This window comes from Myotis lucifugus, unplaced genomic scaffold (genome assembly GCF_000147115.1).
Source record: "Myotis lucifugus unplaced genomic scaffold, Myoluc2.0 scaffold_141, whole genome shotgun sequence".
Classification (NCBI taxonomy): Eukaryota; Metazoa; Chordata; class Mammalia; order Chiroptera; family Vespertilionidae; genus Myotis; species Myotis lucifugus.
This window is the reverse complement of record NW_005871189.1, coordinates 10,533-21,886: the sequence shown is the minus strand read 5'-3', so window position 1 is coordinate 21,886 and position 11,354 is coordinate 10,533. Positions and strand designations below refer to the sequence as shown.

The window sequence follows — 11,354 nt, the reverse complement described above, 5'->3', positions numbered from 1 at the left end:
TGCCCTAAGATTTTTGAAACCTTGCTTTCTCTCTCTCTCTCTCTTTCTCTCTCTCTCTCTCTCTCTCTCTCTCTCTCTCTCTCTCAATGCTAAGTGTACATAGTTTAAAATGTGAAATGGAATCTATATATATAAAAGTCTAATATGCAAAGTGTCCCCTTGGGAGTTTGACCAGGAGACTGGGAGTTCGATCGCTTGCTATGACATGTGCTGACCACCAGGGGGCGGCGTAGAATGAAGGAAGGCCCCGGCCGGCAGCCAAAAGGCCCTGATCAGGGACCCTACTTGTGCACAAATTTCGTGCACTGGGCATCTAGTAAATATATAAAAATTGTCATGAAAAAATAACAGTCACCCTCAGCCTTTGCCCCCTGGGCTCTCCCCAGAGGAAACTCCTCTTATCTCTATATTAACCTTGATGTTTCTAAATAACACGCTTATATGACTATTTCTGGATTTTTCCATTTTGGCCATTGCCTCTTGACCTCCAGCCATGGTAGCTGAGGGGTTCGGCTCCCCTGCCATGTCCCTATGCCACGGCATGTGCTGACTAATAGTCACATTATTAGGACTAGACAAATGCTGTGGGCCCCTGAGGTGCTCCAGGCCACAGCCCGCTCTCCGACACCCTTTCCCCCCTGCAGCTAATAACAGCTTGTCTTCAGTGGTCTGAGTCCCCTGAACCTGTATGCTGCCCAGATGCTCCAGCATCCCTGCTGCACCTCTGTCCGTGCTGTGTTCCAGCCGGGCCCTTCATTCTTCCCTAGGTGCTGCCCGCTGCCTCCTGCTCAGGGTGCACAGGTGGCTCAGGCTGCGGAGCAGCCCAGGCCCCAGCGTGCAGGAGAAGCTGTCTTTTAAAATTGGCTAGTTTTCTGGTTTTCACCTTGGGGGCAAAGTCTCTTTTTGTTTCATGAAGGCCCCCAGGACAGGCAGGTGCACTCTGGTTGCTCCAGGGGCAGCCGGCCAGCCACCGTCCATCTCACTGAGTGCAGAGGGGGACAGGTCTGGTTTGAGCATGATACTCACCCATCGGCTGAGCCAGATCTGAATGGAGGAAGGGCATTGTCTACAGCTGGAATGACTGGAGAGCCAGCGATTTCCAAACTCACTCCTGTGGAAACTGGTGTTTCTTTAAATCTATCTTTATTGATTTCAGAGAGGAAGGGAGAGGGAGCGAGAGATAGAAACATCAATGATGAGAGAGAATCATTGATCGGCTGCCTCCTGCACACCCCGCACTGGGGATCGAGCCCACAATCCTGGCATGTGCCCTGACCGGGAATCAAACTGTGACCTCCTGGTTCTTAGGTCGACGCGCAATCACTGAGCCATGCCATCCGGGCCTGTTGTTTCTTTTGGTCGAGGGTTGTGGGTTTTGTTTAGTTGTTTTTTTTTTGAGATTTGCTGAAAGTTGCTTACAGAAGATGTGGGGTGGGCAAGGTGGCAGGTGCATTTTGTCCACCTGAGCACAGAATCTGCGCTGCTGGGTCATGCGGGGCGTGGAGGCTCGAGGGCAGGGAAGCAGCCCCCGGCCCAGAGCCTGGCATCATCACCACAGGCACCGTCCATCAGCAATGGTGGCCAGGGCTCCTCCTGGGGTCTGGGTGCTGTGGACCTCAGCCAGAGACGCCAGGGCAGAAGGACACGGTAATGACCGGGACTATTGCGGGAACCCTTGTGAGGACTCCCCGAGAGACCAGGAGACTTTGCAGGGGTGGGGCCAGGGGCCTGCATTCATCTGGGTCCTCAGGACCATTGAGGTTTAGAGTAACAACCGGACAGGGATCTTATTTCTACCCCGGCTGCATGTTTTCTTCAGGATGGTTCATGGAGATGGGCAGGGCATTTTGATCCCTAATTTGTGGATGGAGAATCAAAACCTCAACAAGGCTGTGTCCTTCAGGGACAGAGATGGAATAGACCCCTGGGCTGGAGCTTTCCGACTCCCGCTGAATGGGAAACTGAAGCCAGCGGACGTCACAGGTTGTGTGACAGCCCATCATGCAGCTCCTAGGCATGAAGTATTTATTTTGTTCCGTGTGTATAACCTCGTTCACATTTTAAGAGGAACACGAAGAAACTAGAGCGCTCCCTAGACTGAAATAAGCTTCACTAAGACAGATCAAGTCTGTCCTTTACAACGTCACATCCCCCCTGCCCTACACCGCCTGGCACATTGCAGGCGCACAGTAGTTGTTTGTTGGATGAATGAACGAACCCTGGGGCTGATGAAAGACTTGGAAACCAAGTCATTTAGGAAGCAGGTGGAGGATCAGAAAGCATTTAGGTAGGAGAAAAGCCAGGAGAACTGTTTTCAAGTATGAAAAGAAGTTGTCCCACATGAGTGGGTTCCTGCAGGCTCCCAATTTCACACCTGACAGCAGAGAAAACCGGGGCAGACAGCAAGTGATACAGGGTGCAGCTGAGGCCAGATGTTGTAGATGACACCCCCATGCACCCCGTTGCCACAGCAACAGGTGGAGCAGAAAGAGGGTGTGAGGCATAACGTCCCATACCCATACCCACCATTACCAGCGGGATCTCCCCATTGCGCTGACAGCGCCAGGAAGCAGCGTTCTCTCCAGAGGGTCCCCAGTGTTGCCTCTGCACACTACGCATCACTCAGCGTCGTGGGTGAGGGTGCCTCTCGCCAGCCTGCAGAACCCCTCCAATGTGGCTAATCTCCACAGCCAGGTACCCTCTTTTGCAGCCTTTGTCATTGAGATGGTTGCATGTGTCATGGTTAATTCACCCTTGTCAGGGAGTAAACTTTGTTTTGCCTCAGCTGCGTGAATATGGGGCCCAATGCAGGAGGACTCTCTCTCGCACCCCAGCCAGCTCCCCTGACCGCTAGGAGAGGGACCAAGAGCTGCTGTGTGTCTTCTTGCTGACAGATGCAACCTCCCCTCGCTCAGCCCTGGGGTTGAGAGACTGAGGGGCTGCTTATCCGTGCGGGGCTGCCTGCCCTAACGTGCTCCTCCTGGCTGGGAAGTGGGTGGAAATTTCCTCTATTCTGGTCTCTCCAGGCAAGACTGAATCCGTTGCTTTAATGGGAAACTTTACTGAAGTCTCGAGAGTCCCATTCTCACTGTTTGTAATCACCGTTGGATTCTAATCTCTTTGCATTTACCAATTTGCTTTGCCTGACTCACGGCTACTAAGTGCATCTTTACTGAGTTTCTTGAAAAAGGGTCAGTAGTCTCTCCCGGCTTCTTGTGATTTTCCGTGACCCCTGTTTGGAGTTCACAATCACACAACCTCAGGGGTTTTCTGAGGTTAAGTGTAAACAGAGGCGCAAAGGCACCAGAAGTGGTTGGGCTCTGGGAGTTCTGGAAACAGAGCCCGGAATGGAGACGGACCAAACCTCCAGGAGCCTGGATGACCTGGTCCTCCAAGGACTGAGTGGTGTATTAGCCTGGCCTTCGGCCTTGGGAGACACCGCACACGGGGGCTTTGGGAAGGAATGGAAAGTTGCTGGTCGTGCCTTCCCAGGCCCCGGATATGCATTCCAGGCTAGACAGTTGGGAATGGTCCCTAGGGCATAGAGAAAACAGTGGAACCTGCCCCTGATTTGCATCAATGAGTTTAAATTCAGCTTAAGCAACAATACAGCTCAAAGAAGATATATTAAATTTGTGCCGGTTTGTGCCAAATCTCCCCACCAGCTTCTCAGGTACACAGTACAGTTTTATTATGTCAGCTTTTATTATGGAGAGGCTCTTTCCAGCACTCTGTCTGCCCTTCTCAACTATGTGGGCTCCACCTCCTGGTGCAAACTGACTGCTGGAGCTCCAGCCATCACATCTGACTTCTAAGCAGCTGGACAGAGGAAAGGGAGAAGGGCTATACCTTCTTTGGAAGAGACTTGCTGGAAGGACTATACTATACTTTTGCTTACAATTTATTGGCTAGAACTTAATGGCCAGACCACGTTAAAGGGAGGCTGGGAAAATGAGTCCTTCAGCACGGTGTAGAGCTGCTCGGAATAAATTTGGGGTTCTGTTACTCAGGGGGAGAAGTAACATTGCTGTTGAGTGGGCAGGCAGCTAGCAGTCTCTATCAGAGAAAGCTGCATTTAATAGCTGTGAAATAAACAGTAATTCACTCAACTCTCTGTGACCCTAGGCAGGTCGCTTTACTTCTGTGAGCTTCAGTATCTTCATTAAAAAAACACAAAGTTAGACCTATATGGCTGCTCAGCTGTGTTCCATGACGTCCCTGGAGGCACCGCGGAAGTCAACAGGAGCAACTCGAGCTGAGACGGGAGAGGACCCGAGCCAGATCTGATCCTTTTTATCTGGTTTGTTATGTACCTCAGTGCTCCATGGCCAGGGAGAAACTTCAGGAGCGGTGATGGAAAGTTTCTGAGAGAAGCAAATTGGACAGGTTATGTAGGCTCAGGGTTCTGTGGTTCAGGAGACAGAGGGACACGTTTCTATAATTCTGAAAATCCAGGGAGGTGTCAGAAAAAAGGCTTGGTCATACTTTTGTGATTTTGTAGCTAATCAGACATAATTTTCTAGACTCAAGGACACTAGAATATATGTCCTCAGGGCTGGAGTGAAGAGAAAATGAACTTCAGAATAAGATCCAGCTTGTTTCCTTGCTCTGCGATTTGCTGTTTGTTACTCGGCCTCTCTGAGCCTCAATTTGCTCATCTATGAAATGGGGATAATAAGGCCCACTCTGAGGGCTGCTGTGAGAATTAAATGTAATCAAGTATGTGAAGCTTCGTGGGCTATGGGGAAAGGTTCGTCTGCCTCAATGTCATGCGCTCTTCAGAGGGTCCCACACCACCTAGAGGTTAAGGATTCCCGAGGCTCGGGATAAAAATGATGGTGTTGGGACTCCGGGCACTCCCCGAGCGGGGCCTGGGCGGAGCCCTGTTCCCTGGGCTCGGTGTGCTTTATGATGTGCGTGCAAGGTCAGCCGAATCCCACCGCCGTCGTCCACTTTCTCCCCTCAATCTCCATTGTTTTCTCTCTTTGCTGGAATTGCCCCCTTACCATCATTTCCACTATGTCCTTCCTCCTTTACAGACAAGAACCTTGGCCTCCTTGTCTACACGGCTGCCTGGCTTTTCTCCCCACCTATGCCCTCCTGGCTCCCTGTGAGCCGGTTTGTGCCAAATCTCTCCACCAAATCTGTGGCCTGAACCTCCCTAGTTCCTTTGGCTTCCTGAGGTCAACCTTCACTCTAACAGAGGAGAGCTCAGCGTGTAGGTCTAAGCAACGTGTGAAGTGCAGTGTGTTCCTCAATATTTCTGAGGACCTGCCCCACCTCAGAGAGAATATGGGTATGTGTACGTCTTTCAACTCCTGCTGTTTTTTTTTCCTTCCAAACTGCTCCCATCCCCATTCCTTCGGCCTTCTCAGCCCCACTCCTGGGGGGCTGCCCAGCTCTCTCTGATTTCCAAGGGCACCACTCATCCAGTGGCACTGGGTAAAAACAATTCTTATTAAAGCAACTATTATTAGAGTCTGCGGGGTGTGGCAGATTTGTCTTGTCTCTCCCTTCATGATGTGGCCTGTTGACCCCTCAGCCCCCAGCCGACAGCCCGACTGCCCTGGGCCGTCCTCACATCACAGTCTCCAGATTTTCCTGCCACCCCCGTGCCTCTTCTTTCCGTCTCCTCCTCTTCTTTCTTTTAAACAAACTTTTATTTTAAAACAACTTCAGATTTATAGAGCTCTGTTGCACAACAACGTAAATACACTTACCACTACTGAATTATACACTTCTAAAGTGATTAGGATGATAAGTTTAATGTTGTATGTTTTTTTAAACCACAATTTAGAAAAAGAATGCTACTCGAAGGCATCGTTAGATTGCAAAGGGGAGGAGGAAGGGGACCGGTAGAAGTTGGAATTCTTGGAGGAACAACTAACAAGTCAGCTTTAACTCTGTGTAATACACACCTCAAAACAATCTCAGACTTCCAGAAAAGTTGGAAAGAATGCTAAAAAGAATTCTACTACCCCTGCATGCAGATTCCCCAATGTCAACATTTTATCGTATTTGCTTTGTCTTTATCTACCCATCATCCATCTATCTGACTTACTTTATTCCAGAACCAGTAAAGTCTAGACATAATTCTCCTTTAAATTAGCATTTCATAGCCCTGGCCAGTGCTGCTAAGTGGTTAGAGCGTGGGTCTGCACTTCGAAGGGTTGCAGGTTTGATTCCTGGCCAAGGGCAAGTACCTGGGTTGCAGGTTTGATCTCCAGCCCCAGTTGGGACACGTGTGGGAGGCAACCAATTGATGTGTCTCTCTCACATTAATGTTTCTCTTTCTTTCTCTCCCTTTCCCTTTCTCAAAACAAAACAAAACAAAACGAAACAAAAAAATCAATGGAAAAATATCCTTAGGTGAGGATTAACAACAAAAATAAATAAATAAAATAATTAGTGTTTCCTAAAAAAGGCATGTTCTTACATAGTACAATGATGAAAATTAGATAAAAATTAGAAAAACGCTGAAACAGTGCAGGCAGACCTCGTTTTATTGCGCTCTGCTTTATTGCTCTTCGCAGGGGGTTGAGTTTTTTACAAATTGAAAGCAAGACCCTTCACCAGGAAAAATATTACGCTTTATTGAAGTATTGGCTTCATTCCATTGGTCTGGAACACGGCCCCTGGTAGCTCCTATTGTGCATTCATAATCTTTATTTTCAATGTTGCTAATTGTCACAAAGTAATTGTAGCAAAGGAATAAAAAAGGCTTTTATATTTTTCCTGGTCCAGGATCTAATCTGAGATGACACATTTAATTCTTTAGTTATTATGTTTGTTCCTTAGTATCCTTTCACCCAGAACAGTTTCTTAGCCCGTCTTTGCCTTTCATGACCTTGACATTTTGAAGGCACAGGCCCATTATGTTATAGACTGCCCTTCAATGTGGTTTGGCTGATGCTCCCTCATGATTAGCCTCAGATGGTGCATTGTGGGCAGGAACATTCCTGGAGTGATGCTGTGTCCCTCTCAGTGCATCGTGTCAGGAGGCACATGGTGTCCAGGTGACCCATTACCTGCAGTGTTAATTTGGATCAGTTGGTGAAGGTGTCTGCCAGGTTTTGTCCTGGTAGAGTTGCATTTTGGTCATAATTGAGAAATAGGTATCATGTAGGGGAGATACTTTGCACTATGTCAATTTCAGTCTGTCTCTAAATGCTGATGTTTTCTCAGGCCCCATAGTCAGCCTTCTGCTCTCCCTGAAAGTGTTCATGGCTTCGGTTACTCTCCGCCCTCCGTCTTTGGCCAAGACGACTCCTGGAGACACAGCTCCCTCGAAGGACGTCCCGGAGCCACCTTAACCTCAGCATCGCTCCTTTTCCAGGACCTTGTCTCCCACTTCTTCACCCCCACGAGCCTGCCCTTCCTCTGTCCCCTGATGACAGTTCGTAGCATCACCTCGTTCCCATCCTTTATCATCCTGGACTCCTGGGTGTCATTCTTGACTCCCCTTTCCTTTCACACCACATGCACAACCAGCCACGAAGTCCCATTGATCTTACGTTCCCAATATTTTCTACACTCCCTTGGTTCAGGCCATTACCGTTGTATGCTTGGAATCCTGCCATAGTCACCTCTTCCTGCCCAGGACCTGGCCTTCCCTCTAACTCATTCTCCATTGTGATGGCAGAGCGAGCTTTCCACCCCCCTCAGGACACCAACCAACTCCTTCTTCAAGGTCAGGCCCTGTCGACCTCTCCAGCTGCCTGGGTCACGTGGGTGTTTTTAGTTTCCAGTTTGAGTTGCTCTCCCCTTGGGCATGAGATCTGGAATGCCACCCCCTTCTCGCACCCATTCACCAGCTCTTGCTGCCATTCAGAATTCAGCTTAGACTCCATATCACGTGCTGTAGAAGACATTCCCTGCACCCCTGGGCATGGCATGCCCTACCCAGGTGCTCCCCAGGACCTTGGACTTGCCCCAACCCTCCTGTGACACTGTTCGCACTGTTGCAATGGATTAGATCTACTTCCACAACATCCAATGGACTGTGACTCCTCTAGTCCTGGAACCGGGCCTTACCCATTCCTGGTTGGGAAACCTGAATTAGCACATTATCTGGCTCTAGGACATAACAAGCTCCATAAACACTTGTGAATGGATTGGTGGGGGTGGGCGTGGAGGGGGGGAGGGTGAGTGGGAACAGGATGCTGACATAGCTGCAGGGTTTTGTTGATCTCGGGAAAATAACCGAGACTCTGTGACTCAGAGACGTGGGCTGTAGGGACAGGGTGGCCAGTTCTCGTGGGCTAGGACATCCAGGAGGAACACTAGGAACAAGATGAAACATTGCAGAGTCCAAAGCCTTAATTAAGGCAGGGTACTCATCAGATGGCCCAGGTGCCCATGACCCAGAAGAACTGGGTTTCCAAGTTGCAAATGACTACAGAGGAACAGGTTTCCAGGCCCAGGTGACTCAGATAGGGTTGGGCTCCCGAGGTCGGGAAGGGGAAGTGCCAGGTAAGAAAACAGTCAGCATCAGCAAGGCTTCTGCCCCCGTGGCCGGCCAGCCACATGGCCGAAACCCTCCATTGACTTAGCAGCCAGTGCAGCCTACAGTTTCCTAGGGAACCAAGAGCCAGTCTGTGGTGCAGCTCAGCATGGAGCCGGGGACGGTTTATGAGGGCCAGATGGCCGGCCGCCAGCCGGATGTTGCCAGTGTGGCGGGGTCGGTGGCTGAGGGTCTTGGGGAAAGACTCAGCACAGGGCTGGGAAGGTCTGAGGAAGGCTAGACTCTCACATTAGCCATGTAGGTGAGGGGCCCGGGAACCGATGAGACCAGAGATGGGTGTCAGTGTAGACAGGAGAGCACAGGACCAGAGCCCAGCGAGCAGTCGGCGCCAGGGGCCATTGGTTCTGCAAGTCAAGGGGGCAAAGGGAGGCTAGACTTTGGGTGGTGAGCACTCAATACAACATACAGGTGATGTATTAGGGAATTGCACATTTGAAACCCATACCATTTTATGAACCAATGTAATCCCAATAAATTCAATAAAAATATTTTTTATTTTTTTGAAAAAGTGAGTTAAATAGGGACTGGGAGTGACCACATGGTTGGCATCTGGGTCAAAAATATTATTGGCCCCAGGAGAGCAGGAATCTTATCTCGCTTTCTCTGCTGTGTCGACTGCCTAACACGACTGGGAGCGAGGGTCACAGAGGTCAGACTGGGAGCTGGAGTGGGAGGGCGACCTGGAGGACAGGGTCACAGCTGTTTCAGCCTCAGAGAGAGTTCCAGCGAGACACCTGGCCATGGCGTTTTTAGTGTATTTCCTACGACTGAAACCTATGTGACACACGGAGAGTAAAACATAGTAAAGGGTAAACATGCAAACAGTCACGGTGCTGGGCTGAGGTACTGCCGAAGGCTGGATCCCAGCACCTGGGACACCTCACGCAGGTGGAGAAGGTGAGGAAGCTGGTCGGAATGCGGGTTGCTAAGCAGACCAGGGAGGGGCCGTCCGTGGAAGTTGAGGGGCCAGGAAAGAATCTCTAGACCCGACTTGTCCGGAGGAGGCAGGGAATGACTGCGACTGAACCAAATCACCAGTCATTTTCTGTCTTATCTTACCCAGTAGATATGTAGAATCAAGGACTTCGGAGCATGCGTGCCAGCGGTCGGAATTAGGCTGAGTTATATAACAGGGAGGGAAACGCATTGTCATACGTGGTTGCAGATGGGCCTAAAGGGCTCCGTCTGTTGGATTTTCTGCCTGATGCAGCAAGACCTGGGAAGGAGGCACACACATCTGGGCAGTGACTGGAGGGGCTGCCAGCCAGGGAGGCCTGGGCTGCTTATGGTCAGGAACGTGAGCTAGATGTGCAGGCAGTGAGGCCCTGTCACCAGCAACAAGGGCCTCTGGACTCAGGCTCCTGGGAGCTCTGGGCACGAAGCCTGTGACATAGATGGGGGGGCAGCTCAGGGCCTACAGGTAGGGAGCAGGGAGACCAGTTAGAGCCCTGGGCAGGCCAGGTATAGGCGGGAGGCAAGCATGACAAGGCGCCTGCCCATGGGTCCTCATTTTCTGTAATATCATATGTGGCTCCTCTTGAGGAATTGCAAGGCTCCCCATTACCACCACCACCATCATCACCATATTCATCAAAGTACTATTTATTGGGTACTTCCCCACTTGCTCAATTTCCTCACTTAATTCTCATAAAACACTGTAAGGCAGGAATTGTGAGAAAACTGAGGTCTGAGAGGTTAAATGACTTACCAAAGGTCATTGTTATAGGCCATTTCCTAGTCAGTGGCAGAGCCAGACTGTGAATCGAGGTCTGATGGACTGCAAACTCTGTCAGGTACCCTGGAGGTTAGGAACACAGGCTATGGAAACAGACTCGCTAGTCGTGTGGCTGTGGTCAGCCCTATGACTCAGTTTTCTCATCTGTAAAATGGGCATGATGGCGATGGTAGAAATACCTCATAAGATACTATTGAGGAGCAAGTGAGGGACTGTAAACTCTAACTTCCATACTTGGGGAGTAGGTTTGCCTGACTTAGCAGATAAAAATGCAAGATGCTCAGTTCAATTTGAGTTTCTGATAAACAAGGGATACTATTTTAGAACAAAAGGGATTGAAATATTTGGGCCATACTTATACTAAAAATTAAATTCCAAATGAGCTGGGTATCCTGTCTGTTGCCTGGCAGCCCGTAGAGGAGGCTCGCAGGCTGGCCCGGGCCATGACAGCCCAGTTTGCAGCGCTCTCTGCTCCAGTGGGGATGGTTTTCTCTCTGGTCTCCCTGCCTCCACCCTGCCTCTGGTCCTGCATGGTCATGCCCCACCCCCTCGCCTCACCCCTTCTCCTGGCCCCCAGGCCTGTCCTGCCTTCCAGCCTCCTCCTGGGGTTCCTCGCAGTCCTCCCTGCACTCAGAGTCCCTAGCACAGAACATAGCCCTGAATCGTTCGGCCTGTCAGGTGAGTGAAAGTGCTCTCTAACTGCGCTCCCCGCACCTGTCTTCCGTGTCCGGATTGTGCACAGGTTTCAATATAAACCAGCTGTGTGAGCAGTTGCAGAAATGAAACCAGCTCTGAGGGAGCCACTACTATTTTCTTGCAGGGCTGGGTGGTGCCGTCAGAGTGAACCAGAACTCGGGGCCCCACAGCACCCCAGCCAGCCCCGCCCTCGCAGCGGCAGCCCCCTCCCCCCCACACACAGAGGGTGTGGCTTGGGCAGAAGCTGTTGTTTCTTCTCAGCCAAGGAAGTAGCACCCAGTGCCCCACCCTTTAGCTGCCGGGAGGAAATGACAGCCAGCCCAGGGACCTAACTTAGAACCGACAGAACAGCAGGCAGGATGCCAACAACGAGCTCGTACAACTTTGTTATGCCTCATC

General features: G+C 50.5%; 1 long non-coding RNA gene across 1 annotated transcript; it reads right to left on the bottom strand.

Annotated features, from left to right (window-relative positions):
• Positions 1 to 8,999: 8,999 nt before the first annotated feature.
• Positions 9,000 to 10,784, bottom strand: LOC111827196. The gene is made up of 2 exons (XR_002830698.1): positions 10,233 to 10,784; positions 9,000 to 9,298 (listed from the first exon to the last, which is right to left on the bottom strand). It is a non-coding gene; the product is annotated as an uncharacterized LOC111827196 (long non-coding RNA).
• Positions 10,785 to 11,354: the final 570 nt, after the last annotated feature.